General features: G+C 24.9%; 1 protein-coding gene across 3 annotated transcripts in view; it reads right to left on the bottom strand.

Annotated features, from left to right (window-relative positions):
* The window catches only part of LOC111631525 (alpha-2A adrenergic receptor-like), a 56,024-nt gene that overhangs the window by 26,630 nt on the left and 8,916 nt on the right, over nucleotides 1–20,478 (bottom strand). The window contains exon 2 of one of the 3 annotated variants that reach the window (XM_023375790.1): nucleotides 574–776. The gene's annotated coding sequence lies outside the window, so the exon portion shown is untranslated. Of the gene's footprint in view, nucleotides 1–569; nucleotides 777–20,478 lie in introns of all 3 variants that reach the window. The other 2 variants (XM_023375784.1, XM_023375798.1) reach the window with 2 other exon arrangements.

Genomic DNA, 20,478 nt, shown 5'->3' on the forward strand with positions numbered 1-20,478 from the left:
TACGTAACAAATGCAGTAGTTAAATTATTTCGTACAGTTGTGTTGTTTATTTTTGTAAAAATAAATAACGTATAAAATAATATAAACTGAGATATATTTATTCTTTTCTATGATGTAAATTTGTAGATTATTTTTGTTTTCTTAAATAATATAAAATGTATTATTTTTAGACGAAATTTTAACATAAATTCTATTGTCAAACAATAAAAAAATTTGTAAATTAAATAAATCGAGACGTATATTATAGAAATTTAAATGAATTCTTATTAAATCATAAGGGAAAAGTGTTTGGGTAGGACATATTTAATTTATTCAAGATTCCACTACAACTCGAATCTTCGCCTTGTGATGCGAATTGATATTAAATTTAACAATTTTTCTATCGGATAAAGGAATTTACTTTGCCAAATTTTTAAGGTTAAAGGGGAAGAAGCGATCATTTTATTGACAGTGTTTACGATAAGCGGTCCTGCATTAAAGTTAAACGAAAGTGGTTTCGACTGCCTAATCATCCTGTCATTTTTACATTAAGGGAATTGTTAAATTGTAAACTTTATAAAACTACTTACCTACTTTGCACAGCATGGTTAACGGAGACAGAAAGGAACAGTTGCTACTCTCCAGGATAGTAACTGGTGGCTGCGTGTCTGCTGTACTGAGCCTGTGCTCACACTGGTTGGTACCAACTGGCAATTGTAGGTGAGGTAGAAAGCAGCGGAGGGGAAGCTCAGATTCTGTATAATGCACGTTATACTGTTGAATGTACAGTTATTGCACTAAAAAAATGTTACATATTGAATAAAAACAATTACTATTTATAATATTAGTATAAAACATTCGCATATATAAAAAAGAATAATCAAAAAGACGTAGTAAACATCACACTTAATATGTATATTATGATAAAAATTAATTATATTAATTTATACAAAAAAGAATTAAGTAAAAATCTAAAGTCTAAGCTTACACATAATTATATATACGTGTAGATAGGCTCGTGTTTGTATATTTATTTATTGAAAAAAAAATTGGTAAAAATGCACTCATAGTCATACCTATTGATTTTAATTCAAGCACAACCAATATTAAACGTTTCTCCTTTAATGCGTGCAAATAAAATCGATTTAAAAGAAACGGAAAAGAATGATAATTTGGCTGCAGTTTTCAAATCGTAATCCTGGTGTTATTAAAAATGTCTTCTTCAAGAAACTATAAAAAAATCTGTATATTTAGAAAGGAGGGAGGGGAAAAAATGAGGAGAAATCAATGCGCTTTTTCGTCAGTTTAGATGTTGTTTACTTTAAAAAAATCTGGAAAAAATTCTGGGAAATATATGATTTTATACAAATGTTAAATTATTATAAAAGTGCATGATATACAGTACATATATGACTTATGAGAAAGTCTGCATTCACCTCTATACAATGCTCATATTATATGTTATATAAGTTATATATATTTTTAAAATATATATACAAAATAATATTTGACGTATTTCTGTAGTGTTATTTTAAAAAATAAGTAAAAAATTTTAAATAAAATATATATTTACAAAGCTATATGAGGCAGATTTATATCTACGTATATTTCATAGTAATTATTAATTCTTAAATATTTCTAAAAATTAACGAATAATTTATTATAACGACGATGGAAACATCTGAAAAATAATCGTATTATATAATTATTTTTTTTAGATTATTAAGTTTTAATGTAGTTTGAAAATTAACAGTGTTATGAAGATTTTAAGAAGATTAGAATTGAAGGAGATGGAATCAAATTTCAACAATAATTTATGCAAAGAATTTATGAGGAAAATTTGCACTATAAATGGGATTGATGCTTAAAGAGCATCGACCTTTTCTTTTCAATTTGCAGCTTGTATATCATCAGATATCAGCCCTGTCATAAAAAATGCTGTAGAGATTTAAAAGAAGATAAATGTATGTGTAAAAATATTTTTGCTTGCAAAATTGTATATTTTTTATAAAAATATATGGAGGTTTGGGTTTACGGGAATATATTTATATATAAAAAATAACTGTGATGTGTTTTTATCAATTTTATTCATAATAAATTTTGTTCCGAGATTATAAATTCATTTTTTTCCTTCTGTTTTCACCAGGCCTCAACTTTTAAATTTATCATAAAATAGCCTTCTGTATCTTTAAATAAACAGCTGTATTAATAAACTAATATTCTGTGTATAAACTTGATAAACGAAGTTGTAAGTTGGAGTTTAATAGAGTTTATGTAAGCGGGTGAAACGTTTTAATACATTTTTCAAGATTATTTTCATGTGTTCAAATGAAAATGTTATTGTGAATTTAAACTTTAAACCCTAAGGATAGAGAAAAATAATAGAAAAAACGGAATCAACATTGATGTTGCTTTGGCATTTCTCATAATGCAGTCTGCTTTGTACAGGAATTTATTGTATGGATATAAACATGCTCAGAAAATATTAACGAGAGCAATATTATATGAATAAACATTTTAATTTCTGTTAAGGGAATTATTAATAAATTACAATGTATATATTATAAATATTGATCGTAATATATATTACTTATTTATTTAAATACGTGTATAAACAACAGAAACTTTGAATAATTATTTATTATAATAAATAATTAAACGTGCTTTGTTAATTATACATTTACAGACTTATAAACAATTACTATTTACACATAAACACTAACCTACACTACTTACAAATGATTAACTTTAATCACTTATTTCTTTTAATGTATTTAAATATATTCGAATTGTTTAAATTTAAAAAACTAATTTATACCTTTTTTAATTTTTATTAAAATTTGTAATTTGTTTCTTAAGATTAAGTCATTTATTAATAATATATTAATATCCGAAATGTTTAAAGAAGTGTCAGAAATAAATTAGAGTTAAGCTGTGTTAAAATATATGAGAAATGAGATAGGGGAAGAAAGCTGCAGATAAATGATAGTAATTAATTAAACGACATTCCTCGTTATAATTTAAAATAAAAAAAATAATAATAAATAAGTTAAAAAAATGAAATTTATTTTAAAGTTTTAAAATGATAAAGTGTTAAATATATCGCCAAACTTTACGAATTATATCATTCACATCTTAAGTTCTAATTAAGAAATAGGTGAATAAGTAATAATAATTTTAATCTGAATAAATTTGAATAGTTTTATTAATGTTTATATTCGATTTCTCGTGATGAATTGCATTGGAGCACGACTTAAAGCCAAAGCATAATGGATATATTTAGAAGATTGTGAAGAATAGGAAACGTTTATCAATTGAAAGAGCTACTCAGCTCGAATAATAAAATATTTTAATACTTCTGTTTTACATGATATCATTTAAAAGAATGTAGAAATACATCGTCGCCTTACAAATCTGACAATTATACTTACAATTACAGAATGACGTGACTAACGCAATCGTGAGAGTGAGTTGTCATTCATCATCTTGGTCACACAACACTATCAAGCCTTGAATATTGTTGAAATGAATTTTACATAAATATCATCAAATAAGATTTTTTTAATGAGTTTAAAAAGAAAGTATCTCGCACTCTCTTTTACACTAGAATGAAAAATGATCTGAAAATTGACGTAAATTTTTTTTTTCCTCTGTAAAAAAGTTTGTAAAGTTTGATGATGATAGACTACCATTGAAATATCGTCAATCAATTGTTATGATCTTAAATGACAACTTAAATAAAAATATGTATGATATATAAGTAATTAATTATTAATTTTTGCCTAAAGAGGGGGAAAATTTCCATGGAGATCGATAGTGTTGAAGTTTAATTTAGTTAAACATGAAAAAAACAATCGTATATTCCCCTATCCTTGAGAAAAATCAGTTTAAATTATTGACTTTCTATTCTTAAGTGTAATATCTTATAGGAAAAGCTGCATCAAAAATAGCCTATTTTCGTTTTATAAGAAATTTCTTCGATTGTATAGAAATTCCTTTCTATACACTTGAAGGGAGTATATTCAAGTTCCTTCCTCGTTCAAACGAATATAATAAATGTATATATTACAGCTAGAATTTTACTTTCCAAAATAATTTAATAACATTTTAATTCTTATAATTGCCTTAAGAGAATTTCAACTTTGATTTTAAATTTCGAATGTAAATTTAATTTAAAAATAATTATAGAGTTATCAGATCATAAAATTTGACAAGCGAACACATTACTTGATGATTATCTAGTTATATGTACTAACAATTAGATAATAATGGGTGTTTATCTATTCTAACTCAAGCGTTATATCCGGATAACATATCCATGAATCTTCATTTAAATTAATGATTTTAAAGTTAATACAGAAATTTCATTTCTGTCTTATTTTTTCTTAATTAAGTTTATTTTTTTTAGAAAATAGAATCAAGGATAGATTAAGAAAAGAAAAATAATGTCACCTGTTGACATAATTGTGTTTATTACATATTTATATTAACTTTTAATTATTTTTAATGTGATATTAACTAGAAAATATGTTTTTAACCTTATACCAATGATTACACAAGCAAAAAAAACTTAAGAAAATTTGCTGACTTTACAATTAAGCAATTCTTATTTCATCAATAATAACTGGTGTCATCGTGATATTTAATGTTTAAATAGAATTTAGAATTTATAATAAAACCTCGAAGGCTTTAAAAATAATACTATTATTTAACAATAGCAATTTTTATGATTTAAAAGTTTATTTAAAAATAATAAAGGCCTCAACTTTTAAATTTATCATAAAATAGCCTTCTGTATCTTTAAATAAACAGCTGTATTAATAAACTAATATTCTGTGTATAAACTTGATAAACGAAGTTGTAAGTTGGAGTTTAATAGAGTTTATGTAAGCGGGTGAAACGTTTTAATACATTTTTCAAGATTATTTTCATGTGTTCAAATGAAAATGTTATTGTGAATTTAAACTTTAAACCCTAAGGATAGAGAAAAATAATAGAAAAAACGGAATCAACATTGATGTTGCTTTGGCATTTCTCATAATGCAGTCTGCTTTGTACAGGAATTTATTGTATGGATATAAACATGCTCAGAAAATATTAACGAGAGCAATATTATATGAATAAACATTTTAATTTCTGTTAAGGGAATTATTAATAAATTACAATGTATATATTATAAATATTGATCGTAATATATATTACTTATTTATTTAAATACGTGTATAAACAACAGAAACTTTGAATAATTATTTATTATAATAAATAATTAAACGTGCTTTGTTAATTATACATTTACAGACTTATAAACAATTACTATTTACACATAAACACTAACCTACACTACTTACAAATGATTAACTTTAATCACTTATTTCTTTTAATGTATTTAAATATATTCGAATTGTTTAANGTAAGGCTCAAGCTTGAATAATTAACTTTTATTAATATTAATATCAAATTTTGCCTTAAATCTATTTTTAGTTCTCACATTTTATGTAAAGTACTTATAGAAACTGTTTAATTGGGTTGCAATTTGAAAACATTGTACTGTACATCTATAAATTCCAACTGTTTTCTGTCCTTCCTTAATTTCGAGAATGATATTAAATTAAAGTCAAGCCCAGATATGGAAAGCTTGTGGACAGGAGGCCTAGATTAACTATATATAAAAACTTATGGTCTAAAACAGATGTCACATGATTTCAATTTAAAATCTTTTCAAAACAGATGACCGGCATGACTCTGTTGTTATCAGGAAAAGTATTATGTAAAGGGGCTAAACACTACTAATTTAAAATCGAGAGAATATATTTTAAATTAAATAAATTTAAAATATAATAAGAATTGTCGAAATAATTTTTGCTGGTTACTTTTGAAAATATGTTGATGATGTTTAAGGATGTTAAAGGATGGCGTAAAGGTAATGTTTACGGAGTTATTATTGTATATTTTATTTATTGTTTCGTTATAATAAGTTTTCTAATGTTATTGACTTGTTGTTTACAGGAGATTATTGTTATTTAAGTTCAGTTTTAAAAAGAAAAATAGCTCTAAAATGTTTACTTTTCACAACAAAAATAATTCTTTCAATACAAAAAAAAATTGTTTATAATAATTAAATAAATACATGTAAATGCAATTTATAAACAATTAAGGCATTGATCTGTAATGACATTAATTAATGTTTAAAATTTATATGTTTGTAAATAAATTTTATGTTATTTAATATTTATATTTTAGTTATTCATTTGTTTAGAAATAAATTTATAAATGAATATCGATTTAAAGTTTTCAAACTTGTTATTAAAACTAAATCACAGTAAAATATGTACTTATAATTATAAATTTTAAATAAAATTTAAAAATTTCTTAATAATAATTATTTAAAAAAATGATGTTAATTTTCTCTTATTTATTTTTAATATAGAATATTAAAGTATTTTTAATGTATTAATTCTTGCATAAAATCATTAATAGAAGTGAAGTAAAATTTAAATGTATTTAAAATAATTAGAACTTAAAACTAAAGGTGGAATTATAATTAAAATAAATTTCATCAGCATGTAATATACGAAATCGTGCTAAAGTATGAAAAATAAGCAATTTCTTTTAAATATATGATAGATTTTTATTTCTAGAACAGGAAATGATACATATAATAAGTGTTTATTATAGAGTAGAAGATAAACGATAATAGAGAGGTGCAATTTGAATAAATAATTAATTATTATTTCAAACTTTTCTCATTAATTATTTACGTTACTTTATATAAGCGTAAAGTATATCCGAATTATACATTTATTAAATCAGGATTCTTAGTTTTAATTCGTACTTAGTGGCATCTCTTGTATAACGGCTGCAGGGCTGCAACCCCTCTACTACAAAATTAAACCTCGTGTACTATTTATAATCGTTATTAAATTTAATTTACTTGTATATATTTGTTTTTATCAATGATATAATTATTATTTTTATTGCTACATCTTCCCCATCATAAATTCGAGTAACCACCATTTTTAATGATTTGTTGCTTGATTTTCAGAAATAAATTAAACATTTTATGTTAATATGCATAAAGATATTCGTATTATTAAAAAATATATATTTATTTTAATAGGGTGAAACGTGTACTGTTCATTTTTCGTGTGTGACAATGGTATAATATGCAGCTAGCAACTTTGATCAATAACAAAGGTTTTAATGAAATCAGAGAAATGTTAATGGGAATCTTTTAAGGATTGCACATTATCAATCTCATCAGAATTATTTTATTTAGAAACTTTATTCAAATCTAGTGAAGTTGATTATTTTAAACAAAACACAATAATATCTTTGTACATCTAACGGTAATTTTCATTTTAACCTCACGTCTTCCATAATCCTGTTTTCGATGCGACACAAAACTAATAAATTGTAATTAAGATAATTATAAATTCCTAACAGTAATTAAGTACTATCTTCTTTCTTTGTATTGTTATAATTAAGTTAGATAGATTTACTCTAGCCTTTCTACGAGGAAACAACAGAATGTATAATTTTAATCTTCCATACGCTTTAAATTCAAAGGTCAAAGGATAAAAATTTTAATTCGAATTAAATATTTTATAAAATGAAATTATATACACTCTTTAATTATAATGTCGATTTTTAAAATGGAATTTAAATCTTTTTACTTATTTTAAATATTTATAAATTCTCTGGGCAATGTTTTTTTTAAAAAATCGATTTTTTTTTACTTTTTGCTTGCTATTAAATATTTAAGAAGGGGGAAAGTTTATAAATAAATAAAAGTTTATAAAACTGGAAAATATGAAACTCTAGGAGTATTTTGTTTGTGTTTTAAGAGTAGAGAAAACGTCGCTTTTTTTTGCCACAACTTCAATATGCAAACTAGAGCAGAGATTGACAGAGTAAATATATTACCTCAGTCAATGTACCTGTTACACATATACCCTTTTAGAAAAATATTTTGATGCTGTTGTACTTATTCCTCGTCCTCAGCTAATCAATAGAGGTTCCCATTAGCGACGCACCAATTAACCCCTTCTTAATTGGCAAATGTTGTTTGCCTTAAATTTTCGATATTTATCCTTTATACTTAATTTTCTTCACGATATTTTTTTTTTATTTTTTATTTTTACGCTTCGTTAAAACTCGACATCTTTTCTCTTTATTTTAATAAAATAAATTTTAATTTGTCAAAAGCTAATTTTAATTAATAATTTAATTTAATTTACTTCTTAATATATTTTTTTTTTTTTTGTTGTTGGGGAGAGTGTAGGGTAGAGAACGATGACGTATTTTAATATCACGTTACTTAAAGTGTATTCGGGTACGAATGGCATTAAAAAATGACACTTTTATTGTTGTTTGAAGAAAAAGTATACGTAAAAATTTAATAAAATGAAGGTTTCTTTTATAACATTTTTGCAAATTTCTATAGCTGAATAAGTTAAAATTCTAGTTTTATGGTACGTGCCATTCAGAAACTTCGTTCTTTTTGATGGTTTGTGATTCTTACTAAATACATTAATGCTACTACACTACTTTAAGAGCATGCATTTATATTCAGGGTTTATAATTCTATTCTTCGTTGGACTTTCAACTGTTTCAGACAGAAATTTTTAACCTATGTTGTATAAAAATTCAATTAAAATTATAATTTTTTAAGTAAAAAAACTATAAATTATCGTGCATTATAATCTATTTATTAAACAGATTTTAAACTAATGAGCACGTATTCATCGTTAATAATAGTTACAAATAGTGTATATTTGTTAATTTCTTATTTACTCATTTATTATTTTTAAATTTAAATTAATCAAGACATATTTTATACGATTATTATATAATAATAAGGCTATTCCCTGATATAATTAATATAATAAGTTATAATTTTTATTTCAATGAATTTCTAAGGAGTCATTAAAAGCTTATAAACTTCGTAAATTTTTATTAATAAATTAATTGTTTTAAAATAGAAAGAATGCAAATTTTTATCGTAAAATTGACTCGATAATGGCTTTGAAATGGTAAAAAGAATATTGTAATTCCGTACAGTCAACGGATGATTGTTAATGATATCAAAGAGAAGGGAAGAAATAAAAAATAAAAGAAAGTGAATTTAGGAAAAGCTATTTTCAAAATGAACAATATATTAAAATTGACAAATTATACAACAATATTTTTATAACCATTCTTACTAGAATAGAAGGGCAAAAAAAAAAAAAACACAGCTGCTATTTACATAACGATTTTGACAAAGGAGAAATTGCCAAGGAACATTAATTACTGTAAGTACAGCAATACGAATGAATAGTGTAAAGCATTTTCTGTATACACAGACAAGAATCTCTATGATATTTTACGTACTTGTTTTGAAAACGGCTGTGAAAATAATTACGTTTATCAATAACTTACAATGCAATTTACTGTTAATTTACAAGTGAAAGAATAATTATTAATTGGTCTTTAAAGAATTTGATAACAGGAAAAAATACCGTAATTTTCATTAATAAACGATAATTAATTAAAGATTTGCTACAGCTTAAGGGAAAGTTATAACTCCTGAAACTGTCCAGAAATACTTTGCCTGTAAATAATTGTTGAAGCTATTATGTTACAATTCTTCTTGATTATCTTATAGTCATGTCAGCACCAGATAAATATAATCGATCACTCATATCAACTAGGTATAAAACGTTATGAGCGGTGACAGGATATTTCTGCACAAATGCTCCCCCGTTACGGGTAAGAAGGTAATAGTGATGCACAGATTTGAGTTGACAGTGGTTACAATTCGACATCAAGACTGGTTGCATGGCTGATAGAACAATGCTACTGTGTACACAGCAAACTCAGTTGGTCCGTAATCAGAGCTGGTGCCGAAAAAAGTCCATAAAGTGAATGGTTTGGGGCTAACATCGATATCGGACCCAAACTTCTATTGGATGTTGGCCTAGAACACTAACAATATCGACGAAACCTAATCTGTTTAACTCTCACATTTATCATTTTTACCATTAAAATCACTTTCTTTATATTAAATAAAAGTAAAATCATATTTCAAATGGACAAATTAAGTGAATGAAACGAATTTATAATTTATATTACAATGTTTTCTTGTAGTAAAAAAAAAATTAAAAAATTAAACGCTAAGTAATGTTTTATATAAATTTTAAGAGAAAATCTTATTATTTAATATATAAAACAATAAATATTTCACGAAATTAAAAAGGAGAAAAAAGTTATAGAATATTTTTATCTATGCAAGAATAAAACTCTTATCGAATAATATAATAAATATAAAATTTTTAAAATTTAAATTTTCAACCGGCATACATTTTGCAACATTTACAAATTGAAGCTTAAAATTATTCGAGAAACCAGAATAAATATTAGCATGCAATCTTCATAGCAGGAAAGTGTTCAATCCGAGCACGCAAAGTTATCTTGTCATTTGAAGACATGACAAATAAATTTGAAAACGTTAAGGGATCCATTTGATATTCCTCATCTTGGTAGAAATGGGAATAAAAATACTAAATTTTGAGAAATTCTCGATATTATGGAATTTGAGTATGCAGAAAAGAAATAGTTTTGGAAAATTACGTCTACTATAACACAAGTTATTCGAGTAAAAATAAAGTAATTTATACAAAAAAAAACGAGCAAAAATTCTTATGAAATCATTACAATGCCGGGCTTCAATTTTTAATCATATTTTTAATTAATTTAATTTAAAATATATGCTCTCCACCTCAAATTAGTAGTATCTTGCCCCTGTAAAACATGTTTTTCCTGTTAGCAACAGAGTCATACCGGTCGTTTATGTAACTCTATTCTGGGGAAAATAATTAAATTAAAATCATGTAACATAGTCATGTTCATATAGATAACAGCGTTTACAAGATTTAGGAATGATAGACAATGGAAATTTATAGATATACAATTTTTTTCAAATTTCAGCCCAAAAATTAATAATAAAAGATGCGTAATTATATTATTACATAAAACTTTATTCGTTTAACGATCCTAAGCGTAAATATCACCTAATAGGTTCTTAGCCAAGGGCTAATTTGTCATAATTCTCTTTCAATATCATCGAGTATCTACTATAAATCCATGTATACTTATAACAGATTTATGAAGCAATAACTGAGAAACACAACACGTCCACTACATTTAGAACTTAGTTATCGAACTTCAAGTTTATTACAAAGCTTTAAGCCGTTATACAGCTTCTTAATATATAATTCATTTACAGACTTACACGAATTCAATGCTACTTTATACACACACACATATACATACAGCTATATCACGAAGAAATAAAGAAGAAACTACATGTAATAAATTAAACTTAACAACTAAAGGTTAACTCTATAGAAATTATTTTTAGAAAAATGTAAAATATACTGATAAAGATAGCTACTTTTATTTTATTTTTACATGAAAATGGAATAACTCCATTTACAAAATTTATACATAAAATCGAAAATAGGATCCATTACAAGATGAAGAGGTTAATACTTTGTTATAGGACTGTACTGTGTCTATGGATATGCAATCTAATCAAAACTTCTAATAATTTCTGGGAAAGTAATGTCAAAGGATATAGAGACAACAAAATCAATGCTTTTTTCCCTCTTTCCCTTCAAAAATGTTTATAGCTTTTATAAATGGCAGGAAGAGATTCTATTTCGGATATCCCTATATGACTCCTAAAAGAAGATCCCGTTAAAAAATAACTGACAGTACATATTTTGAGTGACAATGCTTTATAAAAGAATTGAAGAAGCTGTCAAACTATTGACTACTATTCTTTCTCTGTGATTTTTTTCCTCTCTTTCCTCTCTACTGACACAATCTACTGATTGATAGGCCAACCAATAGCAAAGAGATTGCCTATTGATGGTTTTGTATCTCCTAAAAGAAGGTGCTATTAATAGAAAACTGTTAATTTTATTTCATTTACTAATTAGATTTTGCTCTATTTTCAAGAGCATTTTAATCTGGATAATGAATTAAATAAGAGCGAATTTAAAACTTTTTTAATAATTGAAAAGTGGAGAATTTTACTTAGATGGATTACCAAAGAAAATATTTTGCTGTTAGAAAGATAAATCGAATCATCTTATAAGTTTAATCACAGTTTTTATAAGTGATTTAGGACGATTTTTAAAATTTGTAACATTAAATTTGTTATAATCAAATATTCCGAAGTCAAGTTTCTTATTAAAATCTATTTTTTTAAGTAATTAAATTAATTTAAATTAGAGAATATTTATAAAATTTATTCCCAAGAGAAACTTTTTACAAGTTTGACAGCTTATATTTAAAATACGGTTATTATCTGTTGAAAGGGATGGACGTGTTTTTAGATGGATGCCTTCGTATTGTTCACTTCGTGATTCAGCATCATATGAGAGGATATTTTCCCTCCCCCTCAATAAAAATGGTACACTTAGAGACAAAAATGACGTAGTGCAAATCATTTTTATTAAATATTCATTTCGTATAGATTTCCTTATGACAGAATAATGTTGGCCTATAAATCATCAATTCGAAATACAAAAATATTTGAAGGATTTAAAAAAGTTTAGGAGCCTATAAATAAACTCCTTTCTTTTTTTCTCAGGAAAGAGAATCACTTTTAAATTTTTATAATATTTTAATATTAAGAAAGATATTGAGAGAAAATATTTATATCGATGACAAAGCAAAACATAATTCCAAGAAAATAACAAAGTTTAAATTTTTATAATGTGAATTTAAGAATATATTTATGAATTCTTTTATATTAATAATATTCCTTATAANTTTAATATTATCCTAATATTCCTTATAATATAAATATTAATATTTATTATTATTTATATTAAAGGAAATAATGATAAATTAATTAAATACGCAATGAATCGGATTTACTAATCATATATGTATTCTTCTGTAGGACATTTAGATCTTGCGTAAAAGTTAATTTTGGTTAGGATTTTTAGGTATAGTACGAAATTTCTGATATTATAAAATATGAATTTGAGCACTAATAGAGATCATAATTAATTACTATTAATTAATGATTACAAGATAATATAACTCTATCTTAATTTTCTAATAAATTTTCAGATAATGAAGATTAATTGATTGTTTATAACTTAGATTTCAAATTATCTCAAGCTTATTTTTATTTGTTTTTATTGTACAAAATCAGTTTAAATTTCATTTGAAGATTACTAACTTTTGTTTTTCCTCCGTTATATATCAAACTGACTCTGTAATTTAATCATTGTGCAGTCACCAAAGATTCCAACGTAATTTTTTCATTGTTTTCAGTTAAAAAGTCTGAATTGTTTTCCTTATTTTTCAATTCTTTAGTAATCCAACTTGCACGCGAATTCTTTTACCTTTAAATAAATAGAATCTCTCATCTAACAGAAACTTAATCGATGTAAGAAATTTGTTTATCAGCTTTATCAAATTACTTAACTAAATATTCGAGTAGAAATTTAACAACCTTAAAAAGAAACAAAACTAAAGCCAACAACAATAAAAATAAAAAAAAGATTTCTAAACTATCCTTAAATTTATTAGTAAAATAAGTAGACCTTTCTAAGTAGAAGTACTTTAATAAACTATCTATAACTTATTTTATAATCCTTATAACGTCTGAAAGTTTTCAATGAAATTTCATTGAGAGGAAAGAAGAGATAAGAGGGCAGAATAACAGTTCACTGAAGATAGCGTAGGTGATACAATATTTGAATAATAGAAAGGACAATCTTTTGTTCGGATGTGAATATTTAATGCGCAAGGACAAAATAAACCTGTCGACGTATCTTGCAAAGAAGAAGAAACCAACACCATCTATATTCCTTAGTGTGATGACAATGTCACAAAAGAATAAGCTTTACATCAGAGAAATTGTACTGTTGTGCTAATCCCTTCTAAAATGAACATTACCTTATCTCAATGATAAATTTTGTTAATTCTCTTTCCCATGACAATTTCTTGGTTTTCATGCTTGTAATCTCTGCTAATAAGTTAATTTGCTATTTTCAGAATGGGTTTTATCCTTCGATTCCTTTCTAACTTACCAAATATTAAAAGTAATATTAAAGAGTTAAATCAACAAGATTTTTATTAATTAACGAATTATTCAAACCAATTTGTTTTAAATACAATTGATTTATTTTCTCAGTTTAATAATTTTATGTAAAATAATATTAGTTTTTTATATAAAAGTTAAAGAAAAAAATAAAGATTTTAATCAAAGCTATTAACTTGTATTAAATAATGTTTTCTTTGCAGAATAACTTCTGTAATGGGATTTTTTTTATATAATGGAAACTCAAAGGAGTCGGTATGCTTTTCGATCAAATTCCGGTGACAACTTTGGTTCTGTTTTTTTCCGAATTCTCTTGGGAAGGGTTTCCAATTCCAGGCGGTTTCACCACACCCACAGAAAATGATGTTCGTCTATCTTCTTTACCACCTAACGCAGAAGGATGGACCAACAAGTTTTGCTATGGCTATATCTCCAACACAAACAAGAACTCTTATGACATGAATCTAGATGATAAAAGTGAAACGAAAAAAGCAAAAAATGGGCACTAGTTTAAAAGCCTGCAAACCAGCTGCCAGTTCCCTGTGAGAAAGAACTTAAATGATTAGCTTGATATCATCAGACAGAAAGCTTTCCACTACTGATTTCACAGAGAGTTCGTCATTGGATTTCTCCAAAAGGATTATTCCAGCCAACACTAGACATTCTGCTTTCTGTACAACTCTTCTTCTTTCTACCACGATATGGATTTGACAGACCAAATCGTATTTACAATACCCTTGAAATTGTAAAGCGATAAGCTACAACGTTTCACACTACAGTGGCAAATATGTATTCCAGAAGAATTAATGCTATTTTATTAATGAAATAATCTAATTTGTTCGAAAAAATATATATATATATTTATGTATTTGCAAAAGAAAAAGAATGCATATCGTATTTAAAGCCAATAAAATTCATTATTAAGCATTAAAGTTTTTGAAACGTTTTTATATTTCCACAAATAAAAAAAAATTAATCTTATTGGGCTGAAGTTTTAAAAAAATGTTAGATCTATAAATTCCCACTGTCTGTCTGTCCTTCCTTAATCTCGAAAACGATGTTAGATAGATGAAAGCCTATGCGCACGAGACCCTGATTAACTATATACGAACTTCCGGTCTAAATCGGAAGTCACACGATTTCAATTCAAAATTTACCCAGAATGGAGTTAGATAGATGACCGGTACGACTCCGTTGTCATGATGTACAGGGACATGCCATTAATATGTAATTTGAAATCGAGAGCATATATTTTAAATGAAATAAATTAAACATATAATAAAAATTGTCACAATAACTTTTGCTCGTTTTTATTTTTATTACATTTATAAAATAAGTTTTTGTTTAGCGATATTTTAATATTATCCCATTGCAATACTACTTGTCAAAGAAACTTTACAACTAAAATTGCTCCAGCGGATACAATCACATTCGATTGCCTATATTCTTGAAATGTGAAACAGAGTTCAATATTCTGAGCTAAAAGAGGCAAAGATACTTTTGATATCCATCAATTTTAGGCACGAAGCAATACTTTCACATACCGATCTGTTGGAGAAAAATAAGAAAAAAAAGGTCTGCTTGTTTTTTATGGTTCTAGAACGTCAAAGAAAAGTGTAGCGAGTTGTCTACTGACAGACATGAAGGAAGTGCGGTCTGAAGTAAAGAAATACAATTACCTTGTTTGTGTTGGACCAAGAAGAGTGTCAACAAGATTTTATTCTTCTATAGTTCTATCTGAAGTGCATTTTTGTCTGTTAATGTTGATCATCTAGTTTTGGTTTTGGTTTACTCCGAGGAGAAATCAGACACTTATTCTAGAACAATTCATTTAATTATTATTATTTTATTTTATGTTTTGCTCTCTTCCATTACACAAAACTGAAGTAAAAGTTCATCCAGGCTCATTTTTACAAAAATTAAAGAAATAAATAAATAAAAGTAAAATATTTGAATGAATATTAAATCAATTAAGCGTATAAAATTATTTTATAAACGTTTTCTGGAATTTAAAGTTTTAAATTTAAATCGAACTGTTATGACCGTGAAATAAAAAGTGATCAGAAAAATAATTCATTTATTTATGAATATTTTCATTTAACTTTTATGCTGTATAGATTTGATTTTTATTTAATTTTTCTATCTGGAAGACTCGCTTTCCACTCATGAATTTGACCAGGCACGCAATAGCAGGCACATTACTACTAAGAAACAGGTCCTTACTACTAATGTTCCTGCTATTGCGTGCCTTGTCTATCAAAGATGGACCCAAAAAAACCTTTAAAAAGTCCTGAGGATTAGAGTATTTTCAAGAGACAAAAAAATAAAAAAAAATCAAGTTGTAACATAATTTAAAAAAATACTGACGATTGGAGCTAATTAGGAGACCATGCTCCAATCCTCTGGACGTTTTTAAAGGATATTACAACTTTATTTTTCTCTTTTCAATACACAAAATTTATAATAATTATATATATATTATATTGAATTTTGTATATATTTATTAATTATTAATAAGGTGTAATTTGTGTTATTGATCTCACTTACAATTCTATATTTGTGACAAGTTATTTGTATTTACCAAAGACCAATAACAGAATACATTTGCAATTTATAATTATTATAGAATTTTATAAATTACGTAAAATATGTAATTTAAATTAAATAATAAACATAAATTTCATAATTTGGATTATTAAGATGTTAAAAAAATCTCTAAATTAAACTTTGATGAAGCTACAAAATATAAATTAGGTTAAAAATAGAAGATTTTATTAAATTTAATTAAAAGTAAACATTGTTAATGAATATCACTTTATATTGTCTTTTATAAAATAAAATCTTATTAAATTTCGAAGATATTCTGTAATTTTATTCTTATTTTTTCATCTGTACACATCAAATACATAAGAATATATCAAATATATGACATAAAAAGTTTCGGAGACAAATTTCACTGCTGCATGGATTTTAAAATCGATCAAATTTATAGAACCATAAGAAACAAAATTTTGAGTATCAAGCAAATTCTAACTTTTTTAAACTGAAGAACACTTGAAAAATGCATCGAAAAAATTACATTACTCTACTTTAACGTTATTGAAATATTCTATAAATAAAACATAAATTATAAATATACATTTATGACATCATTTCTCGACATTTGACAAAACAATACAACGTATTAAATAATATATTACACTACGATATAAAAAGAAAAAAATAAATTAATTAAAAATAATTATGATATAAGCTGTAAAGTAAATACCAATATTTTCTTAAGTTTTTTTAATATTACTAAAATTACGTAACGATGCCTAAGATTTTAAAAGTGAAAAATCGAATGTATATTATTGTGACATCATCACAATACCGGACCACAATTGTTAACCATATTTTAATTTAAAAAATAGCGTGAATTCCGTTTCAAACCGGAAATCTGTATATAGTAATTCTGGCTTCCAGCCCATAGTTTCAAGAATTAGATAGGTGAAATCGAGACCAGATATGAAAAAGCTCTTTATGTCTGGTCTCAATTTTCATCTATTCAGCTTCGTTCTCGAAATTAAAGAAGACAAGCAGACCGACGAACGTACGACAGAGAAAGTGTGTAGGTCTGCATTTTGAAAAATGTAGCCGAATTATCAATTATTATATTTCGCTTGTTCTCAAACAATTAAATAATTAAAAATAAAAAATAATTTCCAATAATTACGGTCATTAAAAAATTAGTAATATTGAATTAACTTTTGTTAAATTAAATTAATCTGTGGTATAAATACTATATTGATAGGCATTTATTACAATAAAATATTCAAAACTTTAATATTGATATAAAGATTACAATGTGTACTATCAAAATAAACTGATATATTCTACAGTTTCAAAAGTTCTATCGATAATAATAAAGTGTAGCTTATATATAGGATATATATATAGTCATATTGGTCTATATATCAATAATATATATACTTGTATATAACGGGTATATAGCTTTATATATCATATATATTTATATATATAATATACTTTATAACACAATTTACATCAATATATATGACACATATAACTATAATATACTATAAATATAAGCTTTAAATCTTAAACGAGAACGTATAATTACAAATTAATTTCTCATTTTCTAATTATTATGATTGATGAATGAGATAAATAAAATAAAAAAAATAAAGAATAGAGCAATAAATATAATTAAATTTCCTTAATCTTTAAGACTATAAAATTTTAACACACAATTAAAAGCTTCCTAAATCATTGAAAGTTATATAAAGATTATATAATAATTTTTTTATGTTAATATAAAATATGACATATTTAAATATCCATAACTTTATCAAATAAAATTTAATGTGAATATAAAATTTATTACTGACGAAAGGTTATATGATTATTTTTATCATTTGAGAGAATTAAGCAAATTACTTATACAGAATTATATTCTAATTACAATATTTATAATTTAATATCAGAATTTTGAAATATATATATAAGTAAACCTGTCTAAAACGGAACATGAATAACACGAGAAAAGTTCTTCAATACGGAGCGATTTCCAGTGTTAAAAAACCTGTTCAAAACGGAAACCTGTTTTACTGTACAAAGATTTTTGAAAATAAAAAGAAAATAAAAATCTTACAATATTCTGCTTTATTGCATTCATTAAATTACTTTAAAAGAAAGTTATATAAATTTAAATATAAAATGTAAAAAGAAAAAAGTGTTTTATCTACGAATTCATTTAATATACAAAAGTAGACGGAGAGATAAATACAAATTTCATAGAACTTATTACACAGAATTAATACTTTCATAAATTTCCCTGCGACATATGTATAATATAAAGGAAATGCTGTTCTAATATGCATAATTCAGTGTATTAGCTGCAATAGCATAATGTATTTTTAATGTAGCAAGATAATAAGAAAGATAGATTAACAGTAACTTATATTGGCAGATATTCTGTAAAATTTTCTTACCTTAATTAAATCTTAAAAAAAACATTGATAAAGGAAATTAAATTATAACTTTCACACGCAGGAAATAAATATCTAGCCTATATTTATATTTATATAGACTATTGAAATATCATAAATCTTAGATCAACGTGGAATACTTTGACACGTACTGTACGTATCACGATATAAAAAGTAAATTGGCTATTATTAAATCAATTTTTTGCAGTTTGTCAATCACGATAAGTAAATTTTCCAATAGAACTTATATTGACAAATATATTGGAAGTTTGAGAGACTTTTACCTAACCTTCAACTTCTCTGCTATGATAAATGTTTGCACAATGCGCAAACAAATTTCACCTCACACGCTGCAAATTGCATCTTCTCCATATATATTTTGACGCCCACGTCTGAAATAATGAATTTTAGATAAAACTGTTACAATATTTTATAATTTCTAATATTAAAAATTATTTTAACCAAATTTTACATGATTTTCCTTCCCACTTTATTATAATGTTTTAAAGATATAATATATTTATAATTAATAATTTTTACATCCAGGGAGTGCCTTAATAGGTTAATTCGTTTAATAAGGAAAGGGTACTGGCAGGTGTTTTTTTTAAAAGTCATCATTAATTCATACATTTAACTAATCTGAAAGTTGATATAAACCGATAATTCTTCCTGATTTAAAGTATGTTATTTTATATTGTGGATAAAAGTTAAAAATTTTAATTAAAATTAATGATTGACGGATATTTTAACATCAAATTTCTATTTTATTAAATTGTAAACATCATTTTTAACGGTTGCTAATCACAACGAAATTACAAGTTTTATTTATTTTAAACAGGATTTTTTGGAAAAAAATAATTTAAGAATTTAATAAAATTATTTTCTAGTTTACTATTTACTCATATGGCAATTTAAACTAAAAAAAATCAATTATGATAAGTAATATTTCTTAAATTAAGGATTAATTATTGAAATTATTGTAGAAATATCATTTTAGATATAAATTATGCGAATTAATATATGTATATATTATTTTTAGTTTGTTATCAATCCTTTAACTCTTTCTCTCCACTAGATTAGCTTTTATTATTAATGAAACTTATCCTTTTCTGTAGGTAAATATTGATACGAAATTACTCACTCTTCTTGAATTATATATAATATGTTCATTTTTACTTATCTATAGGAACAAAACCAATTTTCTTCTTTTAACATAGAGATAAAATATTATTACATTATCTTTACATCGAATCAATTTTTGATCAGTTGGAAATTACAAAGAAATGTGCAATTATCTTTGATGGATCTTTTACAAATTATTTTATTCTTTAATTACAACAGATAATTGAAAAGTTTAGAATAAAGTATATATATATATATAGGGCCAGTCTGCTCCTGGCA

The sequence above is a fragment of the Centruroides sculpturatus genome, unplaced genomic scaffold, assembly GCF_000671375.1.
Source record: "Centruroides sculpturatus isolate CEXI.00-Female unplaced genomic scaffold, Cexi_2.0 scaffold64, whole genome shotgun sequence".
Classification (NCBI taxonomy): Eukaryota; Metazoa; Arthropoda; class Arachnida; order Scorpiones; family Buthidae; genus Centruroides; species Centruroides sculpturatus.